We start from the raw sequence: 19,308 nt of genomic DNA, 5'->3' as shown, positions 1-19,308 counted from the left end.
GGGGGGAGGGGGCCTTCTAGTTTTGGGACCCCCCTTGCACTCTGTAGTCCTTGGGAGACTGCACAATGTGAGGGGGACCTCCTAATTTTGGGACCCCCCTCCCTCGCATTGTGTGGGTTCAGTCTCCTTTATCCCATTTCTCTAGTGTTTCACCCTTTCCTCATTGGGAGTTCTAATACTATGTTTGCACTCTTTCGTATAGACATGGCTAGAACAAAGCAGACCAAGAAGGTAATATCATCTCCAAAGATCCACACATTGCATAGCAAGAAGTATCCTCTAGGCACAATGTGCAGGATGATGTATCAGTCCCTGGCCCAAGCTCGCAAAGCAAGGATCTGATTCTGGGAAGATGATGACCCCCTTGCAAACCAAAGCTCAGCATAAGCAGTACCAGTAGCATGTCTCAATCCTTAAAGTGCTGAGGAGGATCATGAGCTTGCAATTGCAAAGATGCCATCTACCATGATTGGTAAAGATATATGTGAAACAAACAACCTCAACTTTCACTGGCATGCCTCAGCGCATTGGATTTCCTACATGAAGCCGCCAAGGAATTTATGGTAGAATTTTTTTTAGGACTCCTGCATTTTAGAAGTTCATGTCTATAGGGTGATAGTGATGCTTAGGGACTTCACATCCCTTAGGTTACTCAAGTTTAGATACAACAAGTTGTTGGTCTGACAAGGCATTATGGATAGGAAGATGAAAGGAATTTTAATGATTCCTCCCCTTAGAAAGAGCAAGGAGGTAAGGGTGACTGATGTCATGCCCTTGCATTCCCACAACACGAGGCTAAATGTCTAGAAGGTTACCTAGGAAGAAACAGAGGCTCATGAGATGGAGGCCGAGGAGACAGAGGCTAAGAGAGAGACCACGCAAAAAAGAGGGAGGCATCTTAGCATGCATGAGGACAATCATAAGGCACTTGAGATAGTGGGTCCATTTTTTGATGTTGTGCTCCCTCTAACAAGGCCACACTAACAACAGCTCAACGCCATCTGCTTTAGTGAGGATGGTATTCAGTCATCTCAAACCTTCAAAAGGAGGTCAACAATTGTGTAATGATCGCAATCTTAAGGCACTATGAAACTCTAAAAATTTTGTATATTTTCCTCGTATGCATATGTCCTAAACCTTATTATTTATTTTCTTCTTTTGTAGCTTAATTCTTGTAAACCTTCCCTTCGATGTTCAAGAGAAGGTTTTCATCATAGATTCTCTCCTATCAACAATTTTGACCCAGGACAGAACGTCATATCTGGACGTGTTCCCATATGGTACCGAGATTGCAATTTGGATCTCGTACAACATCAAGTTATGGCATACCATGAAGATAATGTCTTTTTTGTATTATTTTTTTTAACACCATATTAGAGAATTTGGAAATCTCCCAAGTCTCACTTTCAAAAAAGGGGTAAAGATTTGGCCATGTGGCTAAAGCTTAACCCATGCTTCAAAGTGGGACTTGGAAAGACAACCTATATAGTAATTAGGGTAGAATCCATTTTCAAGTAAGGGGGCAAGATTTGATGATGTGGCCAAATATTAACTATATTGGGAATTCCCAAATTCCCTAATATAGTGTTAAAAGTTATCTCACATTTTTTTTAATTGCCAAACTTTATTGTCCTCCTTGCCTTGTAGATCTCATTAGAGCTTGATTGTTTATGATATTCCCAAACGGAGATGCTTTCTAGCCAACTCAACTAAACGATACCATGATAATGTGAAGAAGTAAGTTTCATGAGAGGGAAAGGGAAAGGGAAAGAGAGAGGGAGAGGGAGAGAAAGAAAAGCACTAACTATGTTTTCCTTTACCAAAACAATTCTTTGGAAAAGCTAGCAAAGGTCTTTGAGTCAGTAGTTCAAGACCACGAAATGGTGGACAATAGAAGAATTATTATTTACAAAGTGCCAGAGCAAGGTGACAGCCATAGCTGCGAATAGAGAGTTTGCTAGAATGCAAAACTGCTCCTTGAATATCTACTTGGGCAACAAACCGGGCAACAGGTGAGCACTTAGCAACTTATACAGAAGATGACCTTCTTTGATTTAGAGAAAAGATTGTTGAAAATCTAATCAAACTAGGCAATAGGTGATGTAAGATTACTTTTTGCTAATTTAACCCTGCATAGCCTTAACAATTTTATACTTAGTCTCATTTCTATGATTTTATGTAGGGTGAGCACTTAGCAACTTATACAAAAGATGACCTTCTTCGATTTAGAGAAAAGATTGTTGAAAATCTAATCAACTGTGCTTCTCATCGAAATCTCTCAATACCACCTACATATGTCCCTCCAGCTCCATGCACAAAACCTCAAGTTGAAATGCCATATCCCCATTCCAATGCCATTGACTTAGATTATTTGCACTCAACTGATGACACCAATTATTTGGACACTTCTAATATAGAGAGGATGTAATGATTGTAAATATGCCAAAATTATAGTATTCAAATAAGAAATTTCCCTCTTGTATATAATCTAGAGCTTTTGTAATCAAATTACCATAATTGGAAATGGAATTCAAATAGTTTTTGTATCACTTTTCGTCCTTTTTACAATTTTGCATCTATATTTCCATTTGTACTATTGGATAGGTTTAGGCAAGAGGAAAAATTGTGTAGTATGAATGTTCTTACATAAAGTATTTCTCTCCTTTCTCTGGGACACTTGCACATAAGATTCACCATGATTCACATTATTTGCAAAACATGAAAAATGCATCTTAGACAATGTACTACACTTTTGGATTACATACTCTATTTACCTTGTAACCATTGCACTTGGACAAATAAGCATCAAGGATATTTAGGTCCTCATTTGTTAGGTCCATTCACACTTGACATAAAGAAACATTTGCCCCTATGATGAGCATTGTTATGAGCTCATCCTCTAACCAAACCTCCAACATGATCATAGGATTATCAACATCTTGTAAGTCTTGATCAATTGTTATGATCTTTCCATTCACATAATGCTATCTCGTGTAGTATAAAGTCAGAATAAAATTTTATGATGCAATCATATATTTGCAAACGATAGATTTCCTCTCCACTTTGGACATAATCCCACATACCTTTTTTATATTCCAGCTCTGACCTAGAAAGTCCATACATTTCTTCAATTTGCATATGAACATTGATGTTGTTTTTCAAACTTCCTCATCATTAAAAAATCCACAAAAACATGTAATGACATGAAGATTGTGATCTTCACTTTTCTACTAGCTATATTAGGTTGTAGATATCTTTGAATATCTACTTAGATATTTAATCTATAAGATTCACATGTTTTCGCTTTCAAGATTTGCCACTCTACACTACCCAAAGTTGGGAGTGGAAAAGGTCTAAGAGATCTAAATCCTATTACGCTTAATGGTGAATTGTAAAATTTATCATTTTAAAAAAATCCATCCTTGGACAATGACTTATGAGAGATCTCTTTGTACCACTACTCGCCAATAGAGCCGTGAATGGCATCAAAGATTCCAAGTATGCTTTTGATAGGTTGCTAATCTTCAAGGTTTGATGGATATATATCTACAACCCTAAACTGACTTCACTAAATTCCTAAAACATAAAAACTTGGTTTCAAGCCTATTGAAATTTTTTGAACTTACAGTTTGGTCTATGGCATGGCACGTCAGTAGACCAGTTCTGCAAATGTAGTTCTAAGTGTATATACGCATGTTGAATAAGCACCTCCTTGATTTTTTTCCATGATCCTTTGACCTTGAAATCCTTGACTCGCCCCTTGTAGGTGTCAATGAATTCATTTCCATCTCATCTTCTCTTCCTTGTCTCTGCAACATAACCCAACTACCAATAGAGATGATAGTAGTAGGAATCCACCTATTGTTGTCAAGATTAAGATTGTTATAGATTGCGATTGCTTTGATAGAAGAGGAAAGATGCTGAGGACGTGAGGCTTTCATTGACATAGAAGATGAAGTAGAAGAAGATATTGAGTGAAAAGAGAGAATAGAATAGAAAATATTATGCAAAAATGAAGGGATAACATAAAGTTTGCTAAAATGTTGGAGTTTTTTGAAAAAAACGGAGGGATACTATACTAGAGGGAAAACGTTTGAGTGTATTATTCAAGAATTTCAAGAAAATGACTAGGATAATGCAAGCTTGTGCAGGACTAACATGAAATGTCTCCATCTACTATCTTTAACTGCGCCAATACATCTTGTTTCTTGTGCCTCCATGAATTTATGCTCCAAAAATACCTAAAAATGCTTCTTTTTAAACATCTATAAAAACGAGATAAAAGACTTTAAAATGAGAAAAAACCTATTTTACTATAATGGTAACTCTCTAGCGCGCATAGAACGCTAGGCCGCTTCGTTGTCGCGAAGCGGCAAGCGAAGTTGCCGTGCTATCGCATGGCAACTTCACTCAACAATCCATTTCTCATCTCTCTCTCTCTCTCTCTCTCTCTCTCTCTCTCTCTCTCTCTCTCTCTCCCCCCCCTAAAATTCCCTATCTAATTCTCTCTCTCTCTCTCTCTCTCTCTCTCTCTCTCTCTCTCTTTGCCTTCTATTTTAGTTTATTTTTTCCTCTCCTGGTTCTCTCTCTCTCTCTCTCCTCGCTTTTCTTCTCTCTCTCTCTCTCCTTTTATTCTCCCCCCTCTCTCCTCTCTTTTCCTTCTCTCTCCCTCTCCTCTTTTTTCGTTTTTTTCTTCTTTTCTCCCTCTCCTCATTCTCTTTTTAATTTTTTTATTTTCTCTCTCTCTCTCTCTCTCTCCTTTTCTTCTCTCTCTCTCTCTCTCTCTCTCCTCTCTTTTTCTTCTCTCTTTCTCCTCTATTTTTTATTCTCTCTTTTTAAATTTTATCTTTTCTCTCTATAATTCTCTCTACATGTTCTCTCTCTCTTCTTCTTCTTCTTTCACTTTCTTCCCCCCTCTCAGTCTCTCTTAAAGTATGCAAATTTTATCTTTTCCTTATATATAATTCTCTCTTTATGTTTATATTCTCTCTCTTCTCCTCTCTCTCTCTCTCTCTCTCTCTCTCTCTCTCTCTCTCTCCCCCCTTTTCTTCTTCTTCCCTTTCTCCTAATTTTCCTTTTTTTCTTCTCTCCCTCTCTCTCTTTTAAATTTTATATTTTTCTTCTCTTCTCTCTTTTAAATTTTATATTCTCTCTCTCTCTCTCTCTTCCCTCCCTCTCCTTCTCTCTCCCTTTCTCTCTCACTCAAAAAATATTTAAAATTTAAAAATACTTTTCTCTTTTTTCTTTTTTCCCATCTCTCTTCCTCTTTTCCTCTCTCTTCTTCTTCTTCTTCTTCTTCTCTCTCTCTCTCTCTCCCCCTCTCCTCTCCTTTCCTTCTCTCTCTCTCTCTCTCCTCTTTTTTCTTTTTTTTCTTCTCTCTTTAATTTTTTTTCTTTTCTTTTTCTTTTAAATTTTATCTTCGTGTTCAAATTCTCTCTCTTCTTCTTCTTATTTTCTCTCTCATTTTCTTCTCTCTGTCTCTATCCCTCCTCTCTCCTCTTTTTTCATTTTTTCTTTTCCTCTCTCTCTCTCTCTCTCTTAAATTTTATATTTTCTCTCTCTATAATTCTCTTTCTCTCTGTTCTCTCCCTCTCCTTTTCTTTCTTTTTTTCTTTTTGTATCTCTCTCTCTCTCTCACTCTCTCTCTCTCTCTCTCTCCTTATTTTAATTAAACAAAAAGTTTACATTAAAAAGTTTAATTAGAGAGAGAGAGAGAGAGAGAGAGAGAAAGAAAACCTAGGCCCTACGCATGAGAGAGAGGGGGGAAGAAAAATGTTTAATTTAAAAAAGACTATTCTCTTTCCTCTTTCTCCCCCTTCTCTCTCCAGCTTCTTCTTATCATTTTTCTTCTTCTTCTCTCTCTCTCTTTTATTCTATTTCCTTCTCAAAGTGTGTGAAAAACTATATTCGAAAAATTTTAAATTAATTTTTTAAATATTTAATTAAAAAAGTTTAATCTAACTGAGAGAGAGAGAGAGAGAGAGAGAGGAAACCTAGGCCCTACACATGAGAGAGAGGGAGGGGAGGGGGGAGGAATTTAATTAAAAAGGAAAGGGGGTTTTAATTTTAAAAAGGGAGGTGAGGAAAGGAGGCTTTAATGAAAAAAGGGAAGAGGAAGAGAAAATGAGATATTACACGTGAGAAAGAGAGGAGGGGAGGGAGTTTTGATTAAAGAAAAGAGGTTTGGAAAAGGAGTAGATTCGGGAAGCCCTCTGGAGGTTCGAGGCTTTCCGAACCTATAGCTAAAATAATATAGTAGTTATTCTTCTTCTTCTCTCTCTCTCTCTCCCCCTCTCCTCTCCTTTCCTTCTCTCTCCTTTTTTTTCTTTTTTTCCTTCTCTCTTTAAATTCTTTTCTTTTCTTTTTCTTTTAAATTTTCTTTATGTTCAAATTCTCTCTCTTCTTCTTCTTCATATTTTCTCTCTCTCATTTTCTTCTCTCTGTCTTTGTCCCCCCTCTCTCCTCTTTTTTCCTTTTTTCTTTTCCTCTCTCTCTCTCTTTAAATTTTATATTTTCTCTCTCTATAATTCTCTTTCTCTCTGTCTCCCTCCCTCTCCTTTTCTTTCTTTTTTGCTTTTTGTATCTCTCTCTCTCTCTCTCTCCTTATTTTAATTAAACAAAAAGTTTATATTAAAAAGTTTAATCACAAAGAGAGAGAGAGAGAGAGAGAGAGAGAGAGAGAGAGAGCTCAATGCTCTTATTATCAAGTATATCCCTAATAAAATGATACTTCATCAGTATGTGTTTTTTCTTTGCATAAAATACAAGATTTTCTGCTAACATAATAGCACTCTAACTATCATAATGGAGGATAAGAACCTCTGTAATGCCAAGCTCTTCCACCAAATGTGAAAGCTTGGAGCTTGAGGATCAAACTTGCTTGAACTTGCACCTTGGATCGTGGAGCTTCTGGAGTACTTGAGGGAGGAGGCAACTTGATTGAGCATAAGGCAAGCTCGCTACACTTGTAGGTATGAGGGTGCGCACAACTATGTGAGAGGTAGCCATTACACTTGGCTTGAAACACTTGAAACAATAAGAAGTCCATGGGTCTTGGTAGTTGAGCATGAGCTCCCACATTTTGGTTCCATTGCCACCAAGATAATGGATTCAAGCTTTGAGTTCTTGCACACTCCAAATCAAGCATTGAAGTAGGGTTTGCCCCAAAAGTGGTGCTTGAGATAGGTAAGAAGCGAGGGAATTGAAGAGGTATTCGATCTCCTTTGCAAGTAAGTTTTTGGCTTTTTTTATTTAGGTAAGTAGGTTGAATTAGTATAAGTGGTTGCTTGTGATTTGGATGCATTTAGATAAGGAAAAAATAGAAATGCACAGTAGGGTTTAGGTTGTAATAACATGCCCAAAAAATGAAAAAGAGGGAAAAGAGAGCTTGATAATTTGCTTCACAATGCGCTCTTCTTTAGTGGACAAAACCCAAGGAGCATGAGGTAGCTGCAAGCGACCATCAGTACTCGACTGCAGCCAAAGCTCGCTCCTCCATCTTGCCTACCTCCTTCGAATCCATTCATGCCCCTGCAGTGTCTCTTTCATGTGATGTGGTCCCATAGTAAGCTGCCTACGTTCTTGAAAATATGAATGGTGATCCAACAAGTGGTTGATCTGTAAGTGGGTCCAATACATCAACTCGTAGAAAACTGAGAACCATCGCATTCCATTTGGATGTGACTCCGTGTGGACCATTTTCAGCTCGTACCAACTTTGGGCGTTCATACGTGCTGGAGGTCGTCTAAGAAAACCTTCCCTAAGTTCATGACCCTCTGGCAAGAAAGCAGCGTGTCCTTGATATACCATCTTCTTCATGGTTCGTGACCAATTTTGGCCCACACAATGGACATGCATGATAACCTGAGATAACCAGACATGTCCCAACACATCTATCCAGTGAATACAAACTTGAACGAGCTATGATAGATATTACCAACAAGAACGAAAGCCTACTTACCTAAGTACTCCCCAAATCCCAGAAAGTCATTCATGGTTCACATGAGAATGGCTCGAATATTGGCGGACCACCGACCATCGCGCTTGCTCATATCTTCCACGATGACCCCCTCCTCCCACAAAATCTTAAGCTCATCGACTAATGAACAAAGATACACGTCCATATTTTTGACTTTGTAGCGACCGGGAATGAGCAAGCTAAGGATGAGATGTTCTTTCTTCGTAGAAAGCCATGGAGGGATGTTGTAGTTGACAAGGACTATAAGCCACATACTGTAAGAAGTTGAGTGTAGTTCGAATGGATTCACGCCATCCATAGAAAGACAGAGCCGAAGATTCCTTGGCTCTCGGGCAAAGCCTGGAAAGGTAGAGTCAATGTGGCTCCATGTGCGTGAATCCGCTGATATTCGTTGAACTCCATCTGTGGATCTATTCTACTCATGCCACATTGTCAAGCTCGCTACACCGGACGTATGAAACATGTGGTTTATGTGGAGGATAAGCGAAAAGTGTCTAAGAACTTTTTGAGGGATGGTTTGCCCTTGCAAGTCTTGTCGATACATGTGAGCACCACACTTTGGATATGTCTCCATAGTCTTATATTCTCCTCGAAATAGTATGCAATCGTTGATACATGCATGGATATTGTTGTAGTCCATGCCAAGCTTTCGTAAAACATGTCGTGCATCATCACGAGACTCAAACATGGTATTTGCAAGTGGTAATATATGATACTTCAGTAACCTGAAAAAAAAAATCATAAAGCACCTTGAAAAAGCACAAATGTTTTTTATGATAGTGCCAAAAAGAAATCAACGAAGCATACGTACAAGGTACCTGAACAACTAGGTCACACTCACATCGCTCCATCCGTATTTTGCTTACACACTTAGGAGTGCAAGCCGTGTCTTCAGGCGAGATACTCGGCACCCATCATATAATGGTATGGATGCTTCCTCTCTAAGCGGATCAGATGTCTCAACATCCATGGGCATCAATGTATCGATCATTACCTCCATCTCAGGCTCCAAGATTGTAAGAAAGTCAGGAAGGCTGTCTGTCTCCTCTGGTATTGATGATATAGATTGGGTAGTACCTTCCAAGTGGTGGATTGGCTCAGGCACTCCATCCATCGCACGCCCACGAACTCTTCTAGCTAGCCGCAAAGGGTGCACTCCTCCTTGGGACGAGACGTCACCTTCCTGGATAGAAAATTTGTCGGCCACACCCAATGTTTTTGTATATGATACTCAATTAGTTTGCGAATACAACGCATGATTGATATACGCTTTTCTTACTGTTTGCTCAAAATCTAGGATCGCATGATCAATGATCTCTGATTGAAACTCGCCGAAGCGTCGTAGTATTCTATAGACAATTGACGTTTTCGTCTAATTTTCAGCTTACATTGAGAGCAAGGACATGGGACACGTTGATTAAGATACACCTCGCGATCTTGAACATCGCGACCTTCATCGTTTTTCATTTGGTCTAGGTTACGATAAATAATTTATTTTTGTTATCTTTTTTTTTTCTTTCTTAAATTGTTTGATAAGGGAATTCTTCTCTTGTAACTCAACAAAATTAATGTATGTAAAGTCTCCACCCACCCACAAATTAACGTATGTCGAAGTGTTTCCCGTCTCATGGTATTGCATCGGACCTCACCACCACCACCACCACTACTACTGCTACTACTACAAACAAGAAAAGAATAAGTTAAAGAATAATATCTTACCCTCTCTTTGTTTTTTATCCATTCATTCTTTTCTCTCCGTCCCTCCCTCTCTCTTTCTCTCTTTCTTTATTATGTTGTATGTTTATTTCCTCTCTCTCTCTCTCTCTCTCGTTCATTCTTTCTTTTTCTCTCTTCCTCTACCTCTCTCATTTCCTTTAACAAAACATCTCTCTCTCTCTCTCTCTCTCTCTTCTTCTTTCTTTCTTATTCGTCTACCACTACCACTACCACTACCACTACCACTACCACTACCACTACCACTACCACTACCACTACCACTACTACTATTACTACTACAATAAACAAGAAAAGAATAAGAAGAATAAGAAGAAAAAAAAAAACAACTACTACTACTACAAACAAGAAAATAAGAAAAAACTACTACTACTACTACTACTACTACAAACAAGAAAACTAAACAACAACAAACAAGAAAGGAAAAAAAAACTACTACTACAACAATAACAACAAACAAGAAAAGAAAAGAAAAAAAACTGCTACTACTACAACAACAACAACAAAAAACAATAAAACTACTACTACTATGACTATAACGACGACTACAACCATGACCATGACCACGACTACGACTACGACTATGACTACGACTACGACTACCACAACAATAATAAACAAGAAAAAAGGAAATTAAAACAATGACTACCACAACAACAATAAACAAGAAAAGAAGAAATTAAACAACAACTACCACTACCACTACTACCACAACAACAACAAATAAGAAAAGAAAAAATTAAACAACTACTACCAAAAAAATAAATTAATAAATTAATAAATTAAAGAACTACTACTACTACCACTACTACTACTACAAACAAGAAAATAAGAAATTAAAGAACTACTACTATTACTACCACTACAAACAAGAAAAGAAGAAATTAAAGAACTACTACTACTACTACAAACAAGAAAATAGGAAATTAAAGAACGTGATCTTACCCTCTCTTTGTTTTTTATCCATTCATTCTCCTCTCTCTCTCTTTTTCTCTCTTTCTCTATTACGTTTAATGTTTTTTCCCCCTCTCTCTCTCTCGTTCCTTCTTTCTTTTTCTCTCTTCCTCTCCCTCTCTCATTTCCTCTATTTCTCTCTCAGTACACAGATTTTTAACAAAAACAAGCAAAAGAAAAGGAGAAAAAACAAAAACAAAGCAAGAGGGAACAATGCACTCACCGCAAAGGCCCGAGGATGGATTCGGTGACTCCTCTTCGCCCTCTATACACTTCCTCCTATTCTTTGCAAACAGCGGCGGTGGCGGTGAGAAGCTATCCTTCTCCCTCTTTCTCTCTTTCTCTCCCTCTCCCTTTCAAACGCAAGATGCAGTTCGCTCTCCCTTTCGCTCCCTCTTTCGTTCGTTCGCGCAAAATGCCATGCTCAGGTTTCGGCCTACTTTTTTTCACCTGAGTACCGCCGCTAGCGACGCCGCTAATTTGCATTGGAAATGGCCATTGCTACACTCCTGTATCCTTGTAGTACTAATCTAGACTACATATACAAATACAAAAATCCTTGCACACAAACTTAAAGGATGCCTAGTCCAAGCTTAAAGGCTTAGGCTAACATGCATGGGTTAATGTAACCTTAAGCTTAAAGGCTTCATGAACTCAAGGGCTTGGGCTAGCAATATTAAGATAGACTAAGCATTTCAACTCTCACTTAGATATGTTGATGCCTAGTTTGGATGGGGATCAAGCCAATATTTGGGACAAGATATTTAATAATTAAATAATATTTTGCCCATATAATTATTTTTGGTAGTTGTTAGATGATGATATTGCATCATCTTAGAGTATGCATGATGTTATGGGAGGTTTTATGCCTCCCATTTAGATCAACTTGTATCAAAATGAAACTTGTACTCCACTGTGTGACTCTAAAGTCTATCCATTGTACAAGTCTTTATTGAATGATTATAACTATATATATATATATATTCAAATGTGAGAAGGTGTAGCAATGGAGGTGGTGAGCCATTCGTAAATGCTCAAATATAGGAGGCACTATCTAATGAAGGGACTAAGCATTAGTCAATCGAGCCAATCTAGCTAGAGATGATTAAATGATAAAGAATCTCCTTAATTAGAATGACCTTTGTAATGATGCCAAGGCCTAGCTAAGACACTGCTCTATGAGGGGGAAATGATCTAAGCTAAAGGCATCTTTAACATTGTTGAACTTGCAATCTCTTTATGGATGGAGCAATATTAGTGTAATAGCCTTATTCACGTAGATAGTTCAAAATTCGTAGCATATGCCATAATGGTACATGGCTAAGGGCCATAACATTATTCCATTTATAGATTGTAAGTTAGTTTAAAAGCATATAATACCAACAACAAATGTATTTCTTGACAGTCATGATGAGGAAAAAAGAACCTTAAGAATGTTGGCTATTGGCTACAATACCATCTATATGTGTTCTAATGACTACATTCTCTTCAAAAATGAACATGTAGAGCTAAATGTGTGTCCAAAGATTGGTATTGATTTTGGTATCACATTTACATGCAATGTCAGACAATACTATTCAAAGTGTGTCACTTTCCCTTTATATCACAAGTCCAACACATGGCTATGTAGAAAAACTAAGTGCACCTTATGTCTTGGCACTCCAAAAATTGACCCTCTAACAATGTGGTGCATTTCCCCATGGATTTCCTACACCTTATGTCTTAACACTCCAAAACTTGATCTTCCAACAATGTGGTGCATTTCCCCACAGATTACATGGTATGGAAAAATATCAAGATCAGTGGCCTAACTTTAGGAAGGAGGCTTGACACTTGAGACTCATTTTTATTGTTGGGGTAAAGGGCAATGTGGCTAGCCACCTATCTTACTTACTAACCCTAAATATATATCTACACACTCATTCTTTATTCTTTGAGTGGTAAGACAATAAGATGCTCCTCATAGGAGAGCTATTATAGGCACCAAAAATATTACATTTTTTGTGTGTGTGCGTGCACGCATGCATGTGTGCACGAGTGCACATGCACAATCTCCATTCTCCTTGCACCTCCATCATTTGGTATCAGAGTGGGTGGGAGTCTCTAGCTAGCATTGTCGATAGAAATCCTCATGGTCTTCATTTTGGACAAGATTTGACACACACTTAGAGGTTGGCAAATTCTCAGAGGAGGCCTATAAGGCCTTAATTTTGTCCATTTCTCAATTGGAGGTTGTTTGGGCTCCATTATTGACATGTAAGTGTTGTATAGGTTGTTTTGTCTTCTATATAGGTTGATTAGAACGTGCAAAACATATTAAAGCTAACAATGACACTATTTATAGGTTACTAGCAATTGGTAATCAATTGATGGACTATTAGAAAAAAGTAGTTTCAAGTTGCAAGTTGTTTGACACCAAGTTGTAGATTATGGATTTTGAGAAAATTTCACAATTTTGGAGTTTACTATTGGTTGTTATTGTATGTAGCAAGTGTTACTAGAGTAGAAACTTTGATGTTGTAGCAATTCTTGAGCTACATATATTGTCATCCTTTCCATGCATGTTTACTTGTGAATGAGCAAAAACATTGTTCTTTGATGCACTATAATGGTTGCAGGGAGATCAACCTTTTGATGTGCTTCTAACAGTTGAATACTATTATAGTGCTATATCTATGAGAAAGTATTGGTACTGTAAGACAATATTTTAATTAATACAATGATTTTCACAATATTTTGATAATGGTATATGCATTATTCATAAGCAATGGTTCATTTTCTATCTTCTCTCAGTTTTGGTTATATTAAGTAGGTGTTACAAAATTTTATACAAGTTTTGTGGTATAGCTTGTTGATTTTCTAATTGTTGATACTTGATAGTTGTTTTGCACAAATCCCTTCATTGCTTGCAATGGGCAAGGAACTATATAACATTAGGAAGTTTGATGGTGCTAACTTTAGTTTGTGGAAGGAGTAGATCCAAGATGCCCTTATTGAGAAGAAGTAGTCGGGGCACATAAAAGGCATACATGGAAAACCAACAAACATGTCCAAAGAGGATTGGTTGGAGCTTGATGCATTGACTAAATCTACTATTAGGTTGCAATTGGTAGAACATGCATATTTTATAGTTGTGAATGGGACCAATACGCATGAATGAAGGAAGAAGCTATGTGACATTTATGAGAATAGTCTTTCTCTCACAAATCTTATGTTAACACGTTCGTACTTACCCACAATGTGTAATGAAAAGAGATTGTCAACATGTGCTTTAGTGTGGGTAGATGTCACAAGTTACATGCAATTAGGGTTTCTATGAGTAGTTATAACCTTGTGATTAGGGCTTCAATGAGTAGTTACAACCTTGCAATTAGGGTTTTCAATGAGTAGTTACTACCTTGCAACTATATTGTGTCTCTATTAAGAAACAAAAAGAGATATTGCATAGTTGTTCGTGACATTATCTCAAACTAACACACATTTCAATTTGCAATGTAATGGTACCATAGACATAGATTTTTAAGCTCCAATAGGTACCATAGACATAGATTTTTAAGCTCCAATAGTTAAAGATATTGAATGTCTTTAATAAATGGGCATGTATATCTCCACACGAGTGCTAAGAAGAATGCATTTCATTGAACCAGGGTAATCAATTTACATTCACATTGTTCTTAAAGTTAACAATCTTTCATTGTTGACTACACATGCTAAAGGTTGAAAGCAAATGTGCATTATACGACTAATTCAATTTACAGTTTGCAAAATGCATTGTGGTATCCATCTTTACTAACAATTGCACACAATCCATGTTTTTGATGCTCTTGGACACGCTACATCTTGTTTATCATAACACAACTACTCATTAACAATCTTTGAAACTATCAAAGACCGACACACTTGTCATACACATGCTTAAAGGCTCTATGTTCTCAATTTAAAGAATGTTTGGTTTAAAGTGTACTTACATTTGTTATACAAATGGTAGTACAAGGTGGACATTATTAGCACATCTAGAAACAATGGCAATCAAGCATGTGTCTCACCATCAATGTGACAACACACAACACAATTGCATTGTTCTAACCATTGCTTAGCTAGTGCTTACTTTTATTGGATAGACACAGAAAGGTGAAATACTAGTGTTGCATTATAGTTTACCTGCTATTGAGCTCCAACACCATGTTGGGATGGGACAAGATGGATGATGGTGCTCCATGCAATGATCCACCTCGTTTCTCTACATTGTGTTTGCCTCACAATGCTTATGTTGAACTTTGTGATACCACATGTATTTACAACTGAGAAAATTGCCTTGTGGTTTGCAGAATGGCCTTATTGTTTTGTTTAAATGAGAGTCAACTTTTTGATAAGGAGATGAATTGGTCATAGGTGTTATCTTCCCAAAACCCTATTGATGGATCCATGTCATTTCAACCACCACTTGTCTCTTGTGCTATTTCCCATCCACCACAAATATCTTGCCCATTTTGAGATCCATTCATTTCCCTACCACCCATTCCTCGTGCTGTTCAACAACACCCAACTTTTCCATCCAACTTACAGTTCCCTTAGAAGGCCTCCAAAATCCTTTGTCCTTAAGACCACCTACCTATCATCTTAAAGAGATTATGTGCATATGCCCTTGCAAACTCCGTCTGCAATTGACAATAAAGCTCACTCAAAATTGCAAACTCCATCTCATGGTTCATCCACTATGTCAAGGTTTCTTGCTCAAAACTCCCCTCCGATTGAGGTGGAGACAATCTCAAACAAACTAATGGAGACATAAGACATGCCCTTGAATGACAAGGATGAGGGTGATAGCCCAATTCATGAAGAAGAAAACCAATGATGATCATGCACCAAAATCACCTCTATTAAAGAGCCACCACTTCACAAAACAAACATGCAAATAGCTTTGAGAAGTTGAAGAAACAAAGCACTGCTAAATTGCAAAGGAAAAAGCTTGCAGATGGTGAATCCTCCACTTTTAGAGATCATTGGTTGATCGAGGATTTTAGAGTCGTTGCAAATGCGAAGCTTCAATCAACAAGGAAATGACTGAGGTGAGGGGGAAAAACACTTTCCTCGCCTTGGATGAGAGATGGCACAAGGTGTCCACATGGTGCAAAGCAACACAGGTGAAGAAAAGTCCCCTTCAATGTTGAGACGAGTGGGGGAGCACCTTCCCAAAGTACAAGACGATTTGGGATCAAGATAGTGTTGTTCCATCCAACAAGAACATGTATGCTTTGATGGACAAAGGGGAGTGTGTTGAGGGGGCATTTCCAAAAACATTCAACAGAAGACTATATTACATACTAGGTAGTAGGATTGAGGTTGTTCTACTTGTTAACAAAATGCTAGTGGCAATGATGCCGTGTAGGTGCTGCAATTAGGATGGATGGAGGTACCAACATATCAAATACTATGGCCATAGGGAATGCCACTACAACTCCTGTTGGTGAAAGCAGCCCCTATTTTGAGAACAAGGGCAAGTCTTTAAAAAAAGGCCATGATCATAAAGCAAGAGTTTCGAGACACACAAGTAAAAACTTACTTGAGTGTATAGAGTGAATCCAAAAGGAAAGAGTCAAGCAACATCAAAAGCATGAGGAGCAACAACAAAGCTAAGTGGAGTAAATGCTTACTTTCTAGGATGGTCAAGTTGAGAAGAACTAGGCCCAAGTGCAAGCTCTTCAAGACTCCTACTATTTAAGTATAGAAGTACCTTGACAAAGAAGCACACAAATGGAATGCTCAACACAAATGCAATTTTAACAACTTCAACTATGTTAACACTTATCTCACCAAGGGCACTACTTAAGGATACAAGTACCCCAACAAAGAAGTACACAAATGGAATGCTTAAGAACTTGAGGTATATTAACACTTAGTAAGGGCACCACTTAAGTATATCAAGTATGTATGTGAAGACAACTTAACAAAGAACATACCATTTTGCAAAGATTTACACGAATAGAATGTTCATATCTCAAGAAAACATCATACAACATACTTGTTGAGTCGGCCTAGTGTGACTCCATTTTTGTCAATTAGTTTTCTCATGTTTGCTACATCCCATTTTTCTTTAAGTCTCTTAACAACTTAATGCATCTCAACACTTAAGTATAAACTAACTTCAACAAAGAAGTTATTGAACAACTTGATGTACCTTAACCATATATCTCATCAAGGGCCCTATTATGTTCACTTGCCTTAGCAAAGAGGTACACAAACGGAATGCTCATATCTCAAGACAACATTGTATAACATACTTGTTGAGTCAGCCTAGTGCGACTAATCCATTTTTTAGAACTACTTGTCTCATGTTTGGTACATTCCATTGTGCTTGAAGTTGCTCAAGAACTTGATGTATCTTGATACTTAACAATGGCACTACTTAGGTATACAAGGACCTTAACAAAGAAGTTATCTAAGAACTTGATGTTAAGGAGAAGCTTGATGCAGTTCTTCAACTCACTCCCTTGCTAGGTATTTGAAATGCATCTTATGAAGGGCCTTCACTCGTGCATTGTGGTTGGAGGGACCTAGTACAACAGGTTAGTGGGGTGGAAGGTGACCTATGAAAATATACTATGATAAGGTATAACTCCCAACCATGCATGCACTTGCACAATATAGCAATCATAGTTGGCACCAAATGTTCACCAAAAACATTTTTGGTAACCTTTAACTAAAAATTTTAAAGGAAATTTTGAGTCAAATTATATGTATTTTTTCAATAAAAATATTCTAAAGTTGAAAGTTTTAAACTTTATACTTTAATTTTTAAAAACAGATTTTAAAATTTTATAATTCGTCTTGCATTAAACCTTGATTTTTTGTGAACAATGATAGGCACCTTCACGAAACGCGCAGTGTGAAGGTGCTCTAATTCACATTTGATGGTAGAGGGGAGCAAACTGATCGTGCAAACGGGGAACATGTTATGTCCCAGACTCTGTCGTGAAATAAATTTGCGATGACATTGGCAATCTTTAGACGGAAATCCTCAAGGACATTATGCCATCCTTAACTCATGCTTCCATGGACGCCACTGCGTCTTCACCCTTGTGCACGTCGTACTGGTGGTCCGTGACGATGGCTCAGTACGTTCCTCCTCCTTCTCCGGCGGCTCTCTCCCGCGCCTCCCCTTTCTTCCATAAGTACAGGCGGACACCAGGCACATGGCTTTACTCAGCCGAGCAGGCAGCTACTCTCACCATCGCATGTTCTGCTGCAGCTAACCATCACCACACCTTGGCGCTCACCCTGCGAGGCCGTGTCCACGTAAGTACCACTCTATTCTCCATCTTCGCCGGTTTCCCTTACTTCAACGGGCGCTTGAAGTTATACCAATTTCCCTTATGAATGCAAGTATCGTTCTGTTTTCCGTCCCGACGGATTTCTGTTACTAAACACCTGTCGCTGGCTTGCTTGGTCGCAAGTAGCTGATGAAGCTTTTACCGTAATGTGGATGCCTTAAGTGCCGTTTCCCTTCATAAACGACTGTCTTTAGCTAATTGGTTGCAAGTACCTTATAAGCCTTTACTGTAAGGACGCTTTCATTCGTCTGTTTTGATTGCACGATATTCCTCCATGATTTCCTTCCTTAACAAGGACGCATTTTCGTGTTAATTCAGGAGGAGCACCTTGTTAGGAACTTGGCGTTTACCAGGCCTAGTGTCCGACCCGCTAAAGATGGAGATCAGCCATGTGCAGCTCCTGGCCGAGTCGTTTTTGCAAGCTACATCAGGATTGCGACCAACACTGTACGTTTGAAATCCCATTGTCTTTATTCAGGAAGGATGCGAGTTCTTTTTACTCACAAGAGATGCTCAACTAATAGACTTGCCTTTAGACACAAGTTTGCAAAATCTTACGTATTGCGCAAAGGAAGTCATGTGCATGCATAGAAGTGCAGCTTTCTGAGAATAGCTGCGGACCACATCAGACAAACCGCTTCCTCCTCTGAACTCCTCCCCTCTTCTTATTTTTTATCCTTTGCCACAGTAGCGTCTGAATCTGACCTCAAACCGAATGTATTTGACCTGTGCTCATATTGCATCTACATCTTGTACGGAACCTTCAGCTCAATTTCAGCCGAAAAAATTAGCTAATTAAATCTGCTGAAATTGGCCTAACGCATGCACCCTTTTGTATTAATCTCACAAACCTGGCTGTAATCATTCTAAGCTGCTGAATTGCCTATTATGCTTCAAGTCATGATTTCTAAACGCTGTCACCTAAGCACTTTTTGCTTGGGACGATCAGGCGTTGCTATGACCTCGTCTTTTCCCCGTGATTAAAATCATTATACTCCTTGTCTGCGTGCATCTGAGCATATCCTGTTTTGAAGAGGTTCTCTAAATTATTGACACCTTCTTTGGAAATAATTATCTGATACCTTTTTCTCTATGTTGCAAACTCGAGGTGGTGCTCTTTCATCATTCAATGTTGTTCGCTCATGCACGATTTATATTCCATTGTTCATGTGCAGAAAACTTAGAAATGAGTTCTACCACTAGACTTTCTTGAGTAGCAAGATATCCTAGCTGATATATGTGACCACTTTATGCTAGATGATTATAGAAGAAGTAGGACTACTGCTTTTCTTTTTAAATACATGAACCATG

The 19,308-nt window shown here is 38.1% G+C and overlaps 1 long non-coding RNA gene across 1 annotated transcript; it reads left to right on the top strand.

Annotated features, from left to right (window-relative positions):
• Positions 1-17,564: 17,564 nt before the first annotated feature.
• On the top strand, positions 17,565-18,441 carry LOC148008050 (uncharacterized). The gene is made up of 3 exons (XR_015690274.1): positions 17,565-17,962; positions 18,124-18,225; positions 18,316-18,441. It is a non-coding gene; the product is annotated as an uncharacterized LOC148008050 (long non-coding RNA).
• The last annotated feature ends 867 nt before the right edge of the window (positions 18,442-19,308 follow it).

This window comes from Lygodium microphyllum, unplaced genomic scaffold, assembly GCF_053477565.2.
Source record: "Lygodium microphyllum isolate KBCC unplaced genomic scaffold, Lygodium_microphyllum_v1.1.10 scaffold_493, whole genome shotgun sequence".
Lineage (NCBI taxonomy): Eukaryota > Viridiplantae > Streptophyta > Polypodiopsida > Schizaeales > Lygodiaceae > Lygodium > Lygodium microphyllum.
This window is presented reverse-complemented; position numbering and strand designations above follow the sequence as displayed.